This window comes from Panthera pardus, unplaced genomic scaffold (genome assembly GCF_024362965.1).
Source record: "Panthera pardus isolate Hobbes unplaced genomic scaffold, ASM2436296v1 HiC_scaffold_17, whole genome shotgun sequence".
NCBI classification, from domain to species: Eukaryota; Metazoa; Chordata; class Mammalia; order Carnivora; family Felidae; genus Panthera; species Panthera pardus.
In genome coordinates, this window is record NW_026526732.1 from 97,039,223 (window position 1) to 97,057,188 (window position 17,966).

Genomic DNA, 17,966 nt, shown 5'->3' on the forward strand with positions numbered 1-17,966 from the left:
GTAACATTGGTTTAACCACCCATTCTTCCTTGGTATAGAGTGTTAGCTGTTCAGCTTGCATATACGGTTAGGTCTTCATTTTGTCCTTTCTTGGGTCTTGAATTGTTTCTGATTCACAGTCTGATAAATTGACTCAATATTCTTAAAGGCTTTGATTTTACAATGGTATTCAGGATGTCTTTGAAGACTTAGTGACCATATTAAGACTTTGTTAGGACTTTGCTGTGACCTGTTGCAAATTAGCACACTTTTCCTCCCTTCTTTGTCTCTTGTTTTCTTTCCTTCCTTCCCTATTTTCACCCTTTTCCTTCTCCCCCATTTTCTCCTGCACTTATGGGCTGCACAGCCTCACCCATCTCTCTTGGCTTTCCTCCAGTGCTTTTCCCATGGCTCCCTTTTTCTCTCCCCATGCCCCTTTACACTGCTTTCTTTCTTATGATTGGTCTTGTGGCCTTTGCTTGGTGTGAGTAATGGTCTTTGCATAGTGTGGATACCATTTCAGAAGTCTTGCTGTTTGGGTGGGGGGGGGGGGTGCCTCAGTGGTGGCTTAGTCAGTTAAGCCTCCAGCTTCAGCTCAGATCATGATCTCTGGTTGATGAATTCAAGCCCCACATCGGGCTCTCTGCTGTCAGCACAGAGCCTGCTTTGGATCCTCTGACCCCCTCTCTGTACCCCTCCTCTGCTCATACTCTATCTCTCTCTCTCTCTCAAAAATAAATAAACATTAAAAAATATTAAAAAAAGAAATCTTGCTGTTTGGGTGGTATCTGGCTTCTTAGCATTTGCAACTGAGAAGTTGTAAACACCTCTTAAAACATGATTTATATTTCCTTGCTTCTTATCTTGAAAAGGACATTGTCTCTGACATAATCATGTTTTAAACTGTGACTCTTTTTGTTTTGTAGACATGCTGTTAGTGATGATGTCTCTGAGTAGGTAGCTCAGAAAAGAGCTGCATGCAAACAGATTGTGCTCACATTTAAAGAATCATCTGTAGGACCTCTTGATCTGCAATTATGAAGGCTAGGTTGTGATTTGCTGGTTGCTCTGCTATTTATAGAGCCTGTCATTGCGCATGACCGTCTGTGCCCAGGGCTGGAGCCTCGTTGCCAAGAGGCGCTGAGCTGAGCTCTGGCTGCAGCGAGAGCAGATTGCACTGACTGCTCCTGTTTCCCAGGCAGCCTTCCCCACTTGCCCTCCTTAGCTTTGAGTGGAGCTTCAGCTTCTCTCTAGGACTCTGTCTGCTCCCTGCTTCACTTCCCAATGACTGCTGCTTCTGCATCGTGTTGCCACACTGATGTATATACACTGCCTGATATTTTGCTGTTACTCTCATTTTTTGTATTGATAGATTTTCTGTCTTCTGGGAAGCTCTTTATTGCTGATTCTTTGTTTTCAGTGAGTGTTAAATATGGCTCATAAGTTATCGATGGCACTGTTTAGGAAATCAGTCTCATGTTTGTTGCACGTCAGCTTCCTAGGGAGAGACTTGGAGATGGAGATTATATGCAGGGGATTGACTGGTGAGTGCCCTTGGGAACAACACTTAAAGGGATGGAGGGAAGCAGGATGGTCAGAGAGAGAAGTAGGATTGTGATGCATGTGCAACAGAGACCTCAGCTGATCCCACAAGTTCTGCAGCTGAGAGGCCCTTCAGAAATGTCCCTAATTGAGGCAAGCACTCACCTTTCCACTGACCAGCATTGGCCCTTGGTGAGGGGCGTTGACTCTAGCTAAGCTGCTAGCTTTCAAGCTGAGGGCAAGCTGTTTCCACCATGGGATTCTGCTAAAAGCCAGGATCTACCATCACTCTTGGCACCTGGGGAAATAGGCATCTGGCTCACAAATGTGGGATTTGGGTGGTGTCCCACAGCATCCTTTAAAATGTTCTTCTTATAGTTCCACTATGATGGATGCAATTTCTATCCTACTTCTAACTTGATTTTAATAACTAGTGCAAGGCAGGTTTCATACTCTGAGAGTCTCTTAAAAGTTAAGATATTTATTTTCTTCTTACAGTTTATTTTGGTAAAAAACATGATGTTGATGAATCCTAAGAGAAAAATGAGTATAGGCCAGTTTCAACAGAATAAGCCTTGCCTTACTGGATTGCCATTGCCCACAAAATTCACTGTCACTCTGTGTTGATGGCTTTATCTCTAAAAACTAAAGCAGGAGGTGGGAATGCTGAAGGATTGAAACCTGTTGTACCAAAAACAGCTGGGTTGATAAACTTGTATAAACCTTTTGTTTGATAGTTATAATACTGATATAAAAAATATCAGGGAGTAGTTATAATCTTTATTAGAAAGATAATGCAAATGCCTCCTTGGGTAGTATTGTTTATATGTTTGATGAAACAACATAACAGATGTTGTTTAATCTGCATGTGAAACCACAAGCAGATGGGGTAGACATGGCTGCCAGAGGGAAATTAGACGGACCTTATATTTCACAGACCAGGTTGTTGATGGAGAGCACAGATTAGCAGACTAAAACACCGAGTCAAAATTACTTTTTTCTCTGTGATAGAAGCAGAATGCTTAAGACCCTATAGGATATGGTAGAGCAGGGGTTGGCAGAGTTTTTCTGCAAAACCCCAAATAATAAAGATTTTTGACTTTGAGGCCATATGAACTCTTTTGCAACTATTCACCTCTGCTTTTGTAGCACAGAAGTAGCCATAAACAATACATACATGAGTGGGCATGGCAGTATTCCAATCAAACTGTGCAGAAAAAGTGGGTCAGATTTGGCCATAATTTGTCACCCCTGATAGAGAACATGGGTTGGGTTGCCTGGGTTTCAACCCTAGGGTAGATACTAAATGTCCATTTTCTTATCTGTAAAATGGGCATCACAATAGTATTTACCTCCTAGGCGTATTATAAGAATAATGAGATCATGCATACACAGTGTCTGACAAATAGGAAGTGCTCTATGACTATAAATTATTATTATTTATGCAACTGTAAAGAAAGTTGGAAAAAAAAAGAATTGAAGTTGGATGTAGTTTACAGCTGAACAATGTTGGGAAAAAGTTAAATAAATGGGGCTCAAATTATGTTTAACTATGTAATAAGAGTAAATGGAACTCTTCTGGCCTGAGTTTGCCCTGAGAGATGTGGTTGGTAAGGCTCATGTTGCCAGAGAGAAGAGCTAGACCCCTTCTACAGGACTTGCAAAGGAGGTGGCTCTAAAATGGGTTTTGCCACTAGTTCTGTGGCAGTTTGCTGTTCCTCACCAAGATCTGTGCTCTCTTTTTCTGGGCACATGACCTAAATACATTTTTTACTTTTCTTTGCAGTTAAGTGATGGCCATGTAACTGAGTTCTAGTTAATGAAATGTAAGGAGAAATGATGTGTGCCATTTATAGGCCTGGACCTTTGCAACCCTCCCACACAATCCTGGTTCTTTCTCCACAAACTAGCAGAGTGGAGAGGACGTTGTGGATCTAGAGTCACAACATGGAAGGTGCCTCGTGCCCTAAATGACTCTCTGGAGCAGAGCACTTATCCTGCTTGCTGATCTGTGAGTGAAACAAACTTTTATTGTGTTGGTGTACTGAGATTTGGTGTTGCTCGCCTTGACAGTTAGCCTACACTTCCATTTGTGATCACCCATCACCAGTTTTGAGCTAAATGGATAAAGGCTGAGGATCAAGTTATGAGAGGTTAGAGCAGTGCTATTAATAGAACCTTCTGTGATAATGGAAAAGTTCTATCTGCATCATCTGGTACCACTAGCCACATGTATATTGAACAATCAGAATGTGGCTAGTATGCCTGAGAAACTGAATTTGTAGTTTAATTTTAATTAAAATTTACATGCAAATAGCCACATGTGGCCAGTGGCTAGTGTATTGGGTGGCTCAGGATTAGAGTCTGGAAAATTGCTTAGCAGTGCACCCACGTCTCGCCCTAAGCCCTCTTAAGCCTAGTGAGAGTGAATTTAGGGAGACCATGGGGAGAGCTTGACTTGTGTCCTCAGAGTGTATGTGCCAAGGCTGGTGCCAGACCACGTGGGATGATTTCAAAGATTGTGGCTGGCGGGATGCTCTAATGATGGAGTTAGCAGAGTTGGCTGCATTGGGAATAGCCTACTTTCCCAGAATGTGTTGGGGCAAAGGATGCATGAGAATTTCTTATGGATCTCTTGGGAAAAAGAGCCTAGACTCACTTTAAACTCTGTGTAAGAGGAAACCAGGAAGAGTGATATGACCTCATTGAAATGGCACTGGTTTTGTGACTAGAAGTGGCTAGAAGACTTTTTAATTATCTGAGAATGACCAGAAAAATTATAGAGTCCGTTCAAAATTTTGTGTAGCATTGGGAGAAAACTAACTCTTCATCATGGATTTGAAAGACAGCAGGGAGAAAGAATATAGTTGTTTTCTGAGTGTACCCTATGATCCCTGCTTAGGTTAATCTAACAGTTATAATTAAAAAGCACTTTAAGCTCCTTACAGGAGACGTATTTCCAATAGTTTTAACCTCAAAGTCTCCTTTTATTCTCTTCCCTGCCCCAACCATGGAGGCCATGTTTTGTGTCTTAGGCTCATTTGGGTGCAGAATCAGAGACCAACTGTATTTTAGGGTATGTTGTAAGGATGTATGTGTCATTTAATGGAATTTAAGAAAAAGATTCATAGTTGATGCTGGCTTCGCAGGGATGCGTGGAGAGCTGGTGGTGGTTTCAAGGCCTCACTCCTCCCTGTAGTGAATGCCAAAGGTGGGGCTCAGAACTACTCCATTGGCTTCAGCTTTTCCTTCTGTTATCAACTGATTGTTCTCTCCTCACCATGGTTTCCATGCCCCATTCCTGTCAGCCTAGACAAGAGCCACAGAGTTTCTATCAGGCTTCTACAACCTTGTGACCCAAGGTTAGCTCTGCAGATTAACAGCATTAGAAGCTTGGAAGCTTGTTAGAAACTCAGAATCTCAGGTCTCACAATCTACATTTTAATAAGAATATAGGGGCTCCTTGGTGACTCAGTCTGTTGATTCTTGGTTTTGGCTCAGGTCATGATCCTGGGGTTGTGGAATCGAGCCCTTAGTCAGGCTTCACACTGAGCATGGAGCCTACTTAAGATTCTCTTTCTCTCTTCCTCTGCCCCTTGTCCCCCTCTCTCTCTAAACTAAAAAAAATGAAAAATAAATAAAAAAGTAAGAATCCTAGGCTATGCATGTACATATTAGAGTTTCATCACTTGTCTAAAAATGATTTTTTTTTTTCAGTTTTAACTTCTGTGCTAAGTGGTCCAGGCTCTTGGTATTTCCCTCTCAAACTCTAAAGAGAGGTACACAGCTCAAGTATCAAGACCCAGCAACCATGACCGAGAGGGGTGGGATGCCATGGTACAAAACATGCTTTCCTAGGCAGCATGTGGGTGGGGCATGGGTCCAAGAAGGGAATGATTGACATCTGTAAGATATTTTAAAAGATTTCTGTTTACAAAACTGCATTTAAGTTAGAATTCACTTGCAATTAGAAAAATTATCAAGGTTCTCTGTCCCCAATCAGAGCTTCTGATTAGCAGGAACTAATAACCAGTTGATAGAATATAGTCAGTATAAAAGAAACACTACAGTGCTAATCTGGGAAACCTTATCTAAAATAAGTGTTCAATTCCTTAGACTTTTTAAAGATTAGAAACTGACTTCTTGCTATCACCATACCTCTAGAAACTATCCATACCAAAGAATGATTATTAGAAAATAAGACTTTAAAAAGGTAATATTTTGCCCCATTATCCCTTATTTGTCAGAGAATACATTCTCTGAAAACAAAAATGCAGCTCTAGATACATTATTTCTTACCCAGCTGATAGAGTGGCTTCCATGGCCATTCTTTTTTTTTTTTTTTTTTTTTTTTTGAGTGTTCACTATTTTTTCTTTTTCTTTTCTTTTATTATTTTCTTTTATTATTTTTAAATTAACATCCAAGTTAGTTAGCATATAGTGCAACAATGATGTCAGAGGTAGATTCCTTAGTGCCCCTTACCCATTTAGCCCATCCCCTCTCCCACAACCCCTCCAGTAACCCTCTGTTCTCCATATTTAAGAGTCTCTTGTGTTTTGTCCCCCTCCCTGTTTTTATATTATTTTTGCTTCCTTTCCCTTGTGTTCATCTGTTCTGTGTCTTAAAGTCCTCATATGAGTGAAGTCATATGATATTTGTCTTTCTCTGATTAATTTTGCTTAACATAGTACCCTCTAGTTCCATCCACATAGCTGCAAGTGGCAAGATTTCATTCTTTTTGATTGCTGAGTAATACTCCATTGTATATATATATACCACATCTTCTTTATCCATTCATCCATCACTGGACATTTGGGCTCTTTCCATACTTTGGCTATTGTTGATAGTGCTGCTATAAACATTGGGTTGCATATGCGCCTTTGAAATAGCATACCTGTATCCCTTGGATAAATACCTGGTAGTGCATTTGCCGGGTCATAGGGTAGTTCTATTTTTAATTTTTTGAGGAACCTCCAGACCGTTTTCCAGAGTGGCTGCACCAGTTTGCATTCCCACCAGCAATGCAAAAGAGATCCTCTTTCTCTGCATCCTCACCAACATGTGTTGTTGCCTGAATTGTTAATGTTAGCCATGGTCATTCTTTTAATGTAGGATTATTAAAACCACAAATGACAAAGTTGCTTTAATCTTGAAGGTCCTACTGCACATAGTACAATAAGGAACAGTGTTATGACCAACATCGCTCACTGATGATACAGCAAGGGGCAGGAGCTGGTATTAGAGCAGGGATTCTCAGAGTATAGTCATGGGATGGCAGCATCAGCATTACCTGAGGATGTGTTAGACATGCAAATTCTCAGGGCACCTGGGTGGCTCAGTTGGTTAAACTTCTGACTTCGGCTCAGGTCATGATCTCATGGTTTGTGGGTTTGAGCCCTGCATCGGGCTCTGTGCTGACAGCTCAGAGCCTGGAGCCTGCTTCAAATTCTGTGTTTTCCTCTTTCTCTGCCCCTTCCCTACTCTCTCTCTCTCTCTCTCTCTCTCATTCTCTCTAAAAAATAAACAAACATTAAAAAAAAAAAAGAAATGCAAATTCTCAGCCCCCATCCCAGATTTACTGAATGGGAAGATCCAGGGGTGGGGACCAGCACTTGGTGTTTTAATCAGTTCCTGGTTGTTCTGATTGTTGATTAAGTTTAAGAACCACTGAATTAGGGTAATGCAAGCTTCCATAGCAAATATACACTTTAATAGCTCAAACAGAGTAGAAATATGTTTGTCATTCATTTAAGGGTGTAGTGGGCAAAAGTTTGGCAAAGTGGCTTCCTCCATGCAGGTATTCAGGTATGATAAAGTCACTACTGTCTTCAGTATGTGACTTTCAAATCTGCTCTGCAGGTCATCTCAGCCCAAAGAGAAGAGCATGGAGAAATGGCTGTGGGAAGTATTCATGGACTAGTTCCAGAAATGGCATAAATTGGGGTGCTTGGGTGGCTTAGTCAGTTAAGTTTTCAACTCTTGATCTCATCTCAGGTCTTTATCTCAGAGTCGTGAGTTCAAGCCCTGCATTGAGCTCCTTTCATTGAGCTCCTGGGTGTGAAGTCTACTTAAAAAAAAAAAAAAAGCATACAGGGTGCTTGGGTGGCTCAGTTGGTTATGCGTCCGACTTCAGCTCAGGTCATGATCTCGCAGTTTGAGAGTTTGAGCCCCACGTCAGGCTCTGTGCTGACAGCTCAGAGCCTGGAGCCTAGTTTGGATTCTATATCTCCCTCTCTGTCTACCCCTCCCCTGCTCATGCTCTGTCTCTCTCTGTCTCTCAAAAATAAATAAATGTTAAAACAAAATTTAAAAAAGCATACATTACTTATGTTCATATTTCATTGGCTAGAACTTAGTTCTACCTGTTGGTTCTACTTAAGTGCGAGGGAGGCTGGGAAATGTCCAGCTTAGCTTGTGCCCAGGAAAAAGAGGTAAGCATGGGTTTTGGTGAGCAGCTAACATATAACAGTATTTGTCATAAACTCATTTCTGAAATTTTCTCTATTCTGGACCCATTTTATGCCATAAACCTCTTTGGCAGTCTAGTGAAGCCCAGGGACTCAGTTTCAGAATGTTTTAAATGCATAACATTATGTGTGTGTGTGTGTGTGTGTGTGTGTGTGTGTAATTATAAAGGAATCCAATTATATTGAAAGATCATTATAAATTATTAGCAGTTTGGACAGAGCAGTATATGTACTTCTTTATTAATGAATTAAATAATAAGTTCTAGTGGCAGATATGTTGACTACTGTGGTTTTGAAGTAATGATGATTATAAATGGTATTTCAAATACCTGCAGTGACTATAATTAAATATGTAAATATATTTGATTCCTTTTGGTGGCAAAAGTCACCAATACTGCTAATAGTATCAGGTTTATAGCCTACATTCATAATTGAGTGATGGCAAATTTCAAGTAGCCGTCAGTGAAAGTAAAGACATGATTTTTCCCCATCCAAGTAAATAAGTTGTCCTCTTGATTTGCCTAGAATTTTATCCATGGACCCAAGAACTTCTGCTATACACTTTATTTCTAGCTTGGATGAAGAGAATCAAAGAGTTTTTATGAGGAATTACTATATACTTTATGAAAATATCAGCTTATTGAGTATCATAATATTTGTATATGGTCAATTTGTATCATGTATACTTAACCTCAACCTTGGCGTTCTCAGGTATAGTAACAACACAAAAGCAATTTTATTTATTTTGTTGTTTATTTAAGAAACTTTTTAAATTTAAATTTTAGTTAGCTAACATATAGTGCCATATCGGTTTTAGGAGTAGAATTCAGTGATTCATCACTTACATACAACACCCAGTGCTCATCACAACTAGTGCCCTCCTTAATACCTATCACTCATTTTTAACCCATACCCCACCCACTCCCTAACATCAACCTTCAGTTTGTTCTCTATCATTAAGAATCTTTTGTGGTTTGCTTCCCTCTCTCCTCTTTCCTCTCCTTCTGTTTTTTTTTAATGTTTATTTTTGAGAGAGCGCAAGGAGGGTAGGGGCAGAGAGAGGGGGACAGAGGATCCAAAGTGGGCTCTGTGCTGACAGCAGTGAACCTGAAGTGGGGCTTGAACTCATGAACTGTGAGATCATGATCTGAGTCAAAGTTGGTCGCTCAACCAACTGAACCACTCATGTGCCCCTCATCTGTTTTGTTTCTTAAATTCCACATGAGTGAAATCATATGGTATTTGTCTTTCTCGTCTAACTTACCTCGCTTAACATATTACCTTTTAGCTCTATCCACGTTGTTGTGACTGGCAAGATTTCATTATTTTTGATGGCTGAGTAATATTCCACATGTGTACCACATCTTCTTTATCCATTCATCAGTCGATGGATATTAGGGCTCTTTCCACACTTTGACTATTGTTGATAATGCTGCTATAGACATTGGGGTGCATTAATCCTTTGAATCTGTATTTTTGTATCCTTTGGGCAAATACCTAATAGTGCAATTGCTGGATTCTAGGGTAGTTCTATTTTTAGTTTTTTGAGGAACCTCCATACTGTTCTCCATAGTGGCTGCACCGCTTTGCATTTCCACCAACAGTGCAATAGAGTTCCCCTTTCTCCACATCATTACCAACACCTGTTGTTTCTTGTGGTGTTAATTTTAGCTATTCTGACAGGTGTAAGGTAGTATCTCATTGAGTTTTGATTTACATTTCCTTGATGATGAGTGAGGTGGAGCATCTTTTCATGTGTCTGTTTGCCATCTGGATGTCATCTTTGGAAAAGTGTCTGTTCATGTCTTTTGCCCATTTCATAACTGGGTTATTTGTTTTTTGGGTGTTAAGTTTCATAAGTTCCTTATAGTATTTTGGATACTAACTCCGTATCAGATTTGTCTTTTGCAAATATCTTCTCCAGTCAGTAGTCTGCCTTTTAAGTTTCCTTTGCTTTTTATCTTGATGAAGTCCTAATAGTCCTAATAGTTGTTTGATTTTGTTTCCCTTGCCTTTGGAGATGTGTATAGTAAGAAGTTGATCAGGCTGAGGTCAAAGAGGTTGCTGCCTTTGTTCTCCTCTAGGATTTTGATGGTTTTCCTGACTCACATTTAGGCCTTTGATTCATTGTGAACTTATTTTTGTGTATGGTGTAAGAAAGTGGTCCAGGTTCATTCTTCGGCATGTTGCTGTCCAGTTTTCCAACACCATTTGTTGAAGAGGCTTTTTTCCATTGGATATTCTTTCCTGCTTTGTTGAAGATTAGTTGACTGTATAGTTGTGGGATCGTTTCTGGGTTTTCTATTCTGCTCCTTTGATCTATGTCTTTTTTTTTTTTTTTTTGGGCCAGTACCCTACTGTCTTGATGACTATAGCTTTGTAATATAGCTTGAAATCTGGGATCATGATGCCTCCAGTTTTGTTTTTCTTTTTCAGGATTGTTTTGGTTATTCAGGGTCTTTTGTGGTTCCATACACATTTTATGACTGTTTAGCTCTGTGAAAAATGCTGGTGGTATTTTGATAGAGATTGCATTAAATGTGTAGATTGCTTTGGGTAGTATAGACATTTTAACAATGTTTGTTCTTCAAGTCCATGAGCATGGAATGCTTTTCTATTTCCTTGTGTTCTCTTCAGTTTCTTTCATAAGGGTTCTCTAGTTTTCAGAGTACAGATCTTTTACCTCTTTCATTAGGTTTAGGTGTCTAGGTATCTTACTGTTTTTGGTACAGTTGCAAACAGGATCAATTCCTTGATTTCTTTTTCTGCTGCTTCATTGTTGGTGTATAGAAATGCAACAGATTTCTGTACATTGATTTTATATTCTGCGACTTTGTTGAATTCATGTATCGGTTCTAGCAATTTTTTGGTGGAGTCTTTTGGGTTTTCTGTATAGAGTATCATGTCATCTGCAAACACTGAGGGTTTGACTTCTTCCTTGCTGATTTGGATGCCTTTTATTTTCTTTTGTTGTCTGATTGCTGAGGCTAAGACTTCCAGTAGTATGTTAAATAGTAATGGTGAGAGTGTACATCCTTGTCTTGTTTCTGACCAGAGAGGAATGGCTATCAGGTTTTCCTCATTGAGGATGCTATTTGTTGTGGGTCTTTCGTATATGACCTTTATGATGTCGAGGTATGTTCCATTTATCCCTACTTTGTTACAGGTTTTTATTAAGAATGGATGGTGTAATTTGTCAAATGCTTTTTCAGCATCTATTGATTGACAAGATCACGTGGCTCTTTTCCTTTCTTTATTAATGCAGTGTATCATGTTGATTGATTAGTGAATATTGAACCAGCCCTGCAGCCCAGGAATAAGTCCCACTTGATCATGGTGAATAATTCTTTTAATGTCTTGTTGAATTCGATTTGCTAACATTTTATTGAGTTTTTTTGTATCTATGTTCATTGGGGATATTGGCCTATAATTCTCCTTTTTAGTGGGGTCTTGATTTTGGAATCAAGGTAATGCTGGCTTCATAACCATTTCCTTTGATTACTATTTTTTGGAACAGTTTGAGAAGAATAAACCGAATTCATTTTGAACCAGCCCTTCGTTTTCATTGATCTGTTCTACTGATTTTTTGTTTCTTTGTTTCTGTATCATTTATTTCTGCTCCAGCCTTTATTATTTCTATTTTTTGGCTGGATTTAGGCTTTCTTTGCTGTTTCTTTTCTAGCTCCTTTAGGTATAAGGTTAGGTTGTGTAATTAGAACCTTTTTTACTTCTTGAGGTAGGCCTGAGTTGCAATATACTTCCCTCTTAGGGCTACCTCTGCTGCATCCCGAAGGGTTTTCACTGTTTTTTCATTTTCATTTGCTTCCATGTATTTTTTTTAATTTGTTCTTTAACTTCCTGGTTAACCCATTCATTCTTTAGTAGGATGTTCTTTAACCTTCAAGTATTTGTGGTCTTTCCAAATTTTTTCTTGTGGTTGACTTTAAGTTTCATAGCACTGTGGTCTGAAAATATGCATGGTATGATCTCAGTCTTTTTGTACTTGTTGAGGGCTGACTTGTGACCCAGTATGTGACCTCTTCTGAAGAATGTTCCATGTGCACTGGAAAAGAATGTGTATTCGGCTGCTTTAGGATGGAATGTTCTGAATACATCTGTTAAGTCCATCTGGTCCAGTGTGTCATTCAAAGTCATTGTTTCCTTGTTGATTTTCTGATTAGATGATCTGTCCATTGCTGTAAGTGGGGTGTTAAAGTACCCTACTATTATTGTATTGTTATCAATGAGTTTTTTTATGTTTGTTATTTATTGTTTTACATATTTAGGGGCAAGTTGGGGGCATATATATTTACAATTGTTAGACCTTCTTGGATAGACCCCTTTATTATGATATGGTACCCTTTTTCATCTCTTGTTACAGTCTTTGGTTTAAAATCTAGTTTTTCTGATATAAGTATGGCTACTCCAGATTTCTTTTGACATCCATTAGCATTGATAGATGGTTCTCCATTCCTTTATTTTCAATCTTCAGGTGTATTTAAGGCTAAAATGAGTCTCTTGTGGGCAGCATATAAATGGATCTTGGTTTTTTATCCATTCTGATACCCTGTATCTTTTGATTGGAGCATTTAGTCCATATACATTCAGAGTGATTATTGATGGATATGAATTTAGTGCCATTGTGTTACCTGTAGAATTGGTGTTTCTGGTGTTGTTCTCTGGTCTTTTCTAGTCTTTGTTGCTTTGGTCTTTTTTTTTTCTTCCCTTCATAAAGAGTCCCCCTTAAAATTTCTTGCAGGGCTGTTGTAGTGGTCACAAACTCCTTTAGTTTTTATTTGTCTGGGAAAGTCTTTATCTCTCCTTCTATTCTGAATGATAGCCTCCCTGGGTAAATAATTCTTGGCTGCATATTTTTCCATTCAGCACATAGAATATTTCCTACCACTCCTTTCTGGCTTGCCATGTTTCTGTGACAGATCTGCTGTGAATCTGATATGTCTTTTCCTTGTAGGTTAAGGACTTTTTTCCCTTGCTGCTCTCAAGATTCTTTCCTTGTCAGCGTATTTTGTGAATTTGACTATGATATGCCTTGATGATGATCTGCTTTTGTTGAATTTAATGAAGGTTCTCTGTGCTTCTTGGATTTTTATGTGTGTGTCCTTCCCCAGATTAGGGAAGTTTTCAGCTATAATTTGTTTGAATAAACCTTCTGCCCCCTTTTCTCTTTTAATCCTCTGGGACTCCTATAATACGAATGTTACTATGTTTTAGTATATCACTGAGTTCTCTAAGTCTGCCTTCGGTTCCTTCGTAACCTTTGTTGCCTCTTCATTTCAGCTTCATTATTTTCCATAATTTTATCTTCTATATCACTGATTTGCTCCTCTGCATCATCCACCCTCATTTTTACGGCCTCCATTTGGGATTGCCCCTCAGTTATATAATTTTTAATTTTGGCCTGACTAGATATTAGTTAATTTATCTCTGCAGTAAAGGATTCTCTAGTGTCTTCTATGCTTTTTTCAAGCCCAGTCAATATCCTTACAATTTTTGTTTTAAATTCTAGTTCAGACAGCTTACTTAAATCTGCACTGATTGAATTTCTGGCTGTCATTTCTTCCTGTTCTTTCTTTTGGGGTGAATCCCTCTGTCTTGTTATTTTGGAGAGAAAGAATAAGAAAAATAGAATAAAACCAAATAAAAATTTAAAAATCAAAGAAAAAAATTTTAAAAATAAAATGAAATATGTATCAGAAGCTAGATCCTAGGTATGTTTTGGGGTGCTTGTTATGAGAAGCTTGACAGAAAAGAGGTAGAAATAAAGAAATAAAATAAAAGAAAATAAAAAGAAAATTAAAAAATTAAAAAAATTGCTCTTTCTGTATCAAACAGGCAAACAAAACAAACACAAATAAAGATAAAAACAAAAAAACCCAAAAAGAAACAAACAAAAAACCCAAAGGATGCTAGATCCTATTTCCCTTAGAACTGAAGCTTTGCAGCACTCTATCATCAATACACTTGGTATGCGTGAGGGGTTTGTGCTGGTCTTCAGGGAGAGGGGTCTGCTGCTCTGATTATTACGTGCAATTGCTCTTTTGGAGGGTTCAAGGGGGCGGGGCTTGGTGTAGCAGCTCCCTTCTCCACTAGGTGACACTGTTTAGCTCACTGAGGTGGATCAAGCTAGGGAGTAGGAGAGAAAACGGCTTCACCCAGTTCTCTGGTCTTGGGAGTGGGAAATGGGTGGCCACCCCTGTTAGGTAAGCCCTCACAGCTGGGAAAACAGTGACTTCACCTCTGTTTCTGGTTTCAGTCAGATCCCTGCCTTCATCCTGTCTGTGTCCGAGCTTTCCACCTGCCAGATGGTGCAGGACTCCTGTGTTTTAACTCAGGCACAGCTGTGTGTCAAAACCCCACACTTTAGACCCCCATGGCATGGACCCACACTGATCTTCTGGGGGAGGGTCTCTGCATTGTGTTGGGTGTTGGCTTGTTGCAGAAGACGGCTGCGCGACCATGCAGTGGTTTGGATTTTATGATAAATTGCACCACACAGCTGGCACTAGGGATTGCTGCCCTCAGCTGGTGTGTTTGTACCTGTACTGGTGAATGGGACAGTTGGATGTCGGCTGCAGGGTCCTTTGCCCGTGGAGAGGCTGTATCACCTCTACCAAATGTACTCAAAGCAGGGCAACTGCTTCTCCCTGTGTGACCCTGGGGATACAGAGCACTGCTCAGCTCCCCTGGGGGTGAAACTGGCAATGTCACAGACCTCCCAAATGTTGGAATCTGCACTCCGCTGTTTATAGAAAACTGGTGATATTGTAACCCTCTCCTTTTTCCTTGTCAAAGGTTTTGGGGAATAGTTTTCTTGTGCAGTCCCTCCCCTGAGTGTGTTTTGCTCTTCCCGCCACCTCCATGCTTTTTCTCTCTTTGTTCCCTGTCACTGTCCCCACCATGGTCAGGGCTCCCTCCTCTGGCTGCTCTTTTCTCCCATAAACTCTGTGCAGTTTCTGTCTTCCATGGGTCTTTCTTCTGGTTTGTAGATATGCAGTTTTGTTCTCTAAGACCACCAATAGATTTCTTGGCTGTTAAGAATGATTTGATATTTATCTATCTGTGTTCGAGGGAGGTGGCAAGCTTCTTACCTCCCGCCCCCCAAAAGAAATTCTATTTAAAATTTTTTAATGTTTATTTTATTTTTGAGAGAGAGAGACAGAGACAGAGAGAGAAGAGAGGGAGAGAGGGAAGGAGGGAGAGAGGGAGATAGAGAGAGAGAGCACAGGTGCGGGAGGGGCAGAGACAGGGAGACATAGAATCCGAAGCAGGCTCCAGGGTCTGTGCTGTCATCAGAGAGAGCCCGATGTGGGGCTTGAACTCACAAACCATGAGATCATGACCTGAGCCAAAGTCGGGTGCCCAACTGACTGAGCCACCCAGGTGCCCCGAAAACAATTCTATTTAAATGCTCAGTGATTCAATGTGTTAAATTTCCATTTGTTCAGTTGCTTCATCAGTAAACTAGATGGTAGTTTGATCTTATCCAACAATAATTCTCACCTGAAAATGTTAACTTTTTCAATTTCTTCTTCACTTATCTAAATTGTTTACAGACCTTTTTTTTGTTTTAATCAACCTGCATATATTTCTGAGCACTTCCTTGGTGCTTAGTCCTGAGAATATATGTAGAACACTATCTCTGAATGCATTACTATCCTATATATAATCTGTGCTTCATAGCAGAATGCTAAGGGCACTGGTGTTGAGTTGGAATTGGATAGACCTGAATTATGATCTGGGCTTTTCTAAGAAATTGCAAGTTTTTGCCTTATGTAGATTACTTAGCCCTGATAAGCCTCAGTTTGCTTGCTTAAGAAAGGCATATAATAGGCTTATCACCTAAGTGGTGTTAGTAAATTATTACTGTTAATGTGTCCTCCTTTTTTATGCCAGTCTACACAACTAAACTGGGTTAGTCAGAATACTCAGCCTTCAAGGGAAAGAGCTAACCATCTAAAAGCATAACAGAAGAGTATACACTGGGGTTTTTTGTTTGCAGGCAACAGAATCTGATGTAAACCAAAAGAGAATTTATTACAAATACATGATTAAACTCACAGGCAAGACTGAATGATTGGAACAGATTAAACCAGGCAGCTTCAGAAGGTCTTTGGCATAGTCACTAGACTGGTGAATTCCTACTGATTTTTTTTTTCAGGCTTTACACCCCTCAATTTAATATGCATTGTCCAAGCAGAGAAACTTTACTTGGTTGAGCCTTGGCCATGTGTCTACCTATTAACCGTATAGGTCATTAAGAGGCAAAATCTAGAGTGGGCTGTGGAGCATTCTGTATCAAGACTGCATCTCTTGAGAAGTTGTTACCCAAAAGGTGCTGATAAATTGGGGTGGTCTAAAAATGGCAGACATTCACTGCTGAGAGACTTCCAAGTGTTTATCACCTACTGGTTAAAGTGTATCCAGGCAAGATCAAGTGAGTAGACAAAAATGGACTTTATACTGACACCATCAAGTCCTGTTAACATCTGTAAAAACCTGCTGTTTTAAAATATTTTTTATTTTATTAATAAAATAGTATTTTTCAGAGTATTTAGGACAAGCAAATCTAATAAACGTACAATCCTATAATTCCAGGAAAACCGTTAGGGTGATTGCCCAGTGATGACTCCATGTTGTTTATATGTTTGTAGTCATAACTGTGACCTAATTATGTGTGAATTGCTGCTGCAACGTCTAGGAAAGGATATAGTAATAATAATGGTGATAATTTTTTGACTTACTGTATTATTTGTACTGTTGTGAGTACCTAATATAGATTATCTCGTTTAAGCACCATCAAACTCCATGAGAGAGTTATTATTATATGTATTTGACAGATGAAGAAATGGAGACACAGAGAAGTAATTTGCATACCTACTCAGTGACACAGTTTATATTCAAACCCAGATAGTTTGACTCACTAGGGAGTAAGTGCTCTGAATTCTCTGGAGAAAAGAACTCTCCCCTAATGATTAAGGGTGATTGGTCTCTCAGCCGTGCCTCATGTGTGGCAGTCAGTAGTGCACACCTGTGGTGTGATTCATTTTCCTGTTTACATCTGATTAATAACATACTTTTGTTTTCAAGAATATCTTTTATTCACGCAAGTGAAATACATAATAATCATAGCAACACTTATGTATCACTATATGCCAGACGCTCTTTTTTTTTAAATATATGAAATTTATTGTCAAATTGGTTTCCATACAACACCCAGTGCTCATCCCAAAAGGTGCCCTCCTCAATACCCATCACCCAGCCTCCCCTCCCTCCCACCCCCCATCAGCCCTCAGTTTGTTCTCAGTTTTTAAGAGTCTCTTATGCTTTGGCTCTCTCCCACTCTAACCTCTTTTTTTTTTTCCTTCCCCTCCCCCATGGGTTTCTGTTAAGTTTCTCAGGATCCACATAAGAGTGAAAACATATGGTATCTGTCTTTCTCTGTATGGCTTATTTCACTTAGCATCACACTCTCCAGTTCCATCCACGTTGCTACAAAGGGCCATATTTCATTCTTTCTCATTGCCACGTAGTACTCCATTGTGTATATAAACCACAATTTCTTTATCCATTCATCAGTGGATGGACATTTAGGCTGTTTCCACAATTTGGCTATTGTTGAGAGTGCTGCTATAAACATTGGGGTACAAGTGCCCCTATGCATCAGTACTCCTGTATCCCTTGGGTAAATTCCTAGCAGTGCTATTGCTGGGTCATAAGGTAGGTCTATTTTTAATTTTTTGAGGAACCTCCACACTGTTTTCCAGAGTGGCTGCACCAGTTTGCATTCCCACCAACAGTGCAAGAGGGTTCCCATTTCTCCACATCCTCTCCAGCATCTACAGTCTCCTGATTTGTTCATTTTGGCCACTCTGACTGCCAGATGCTTTTCTAAGCACATATGTTAATTCATTTGTTCTTCTTAATAGCCCTATGAAATAAATTCTAGTTTTAATCAC

The 17,966-nt window shown here is 39.6% G+C and overlaps 1 protein-coding gene across 18 annotated transcripts in view; it reads left to right on the plus strand.

Moving 5' to 3' along the window:
• Positions 1-17,966, plus strand: part of DST (dystonin) — a 491,438-nt gene that overhangs the window by 45,620 nt on the left and 427,852 nt on the right. The gene's annotated exons all lie outside the window — the stretch shown is intronic.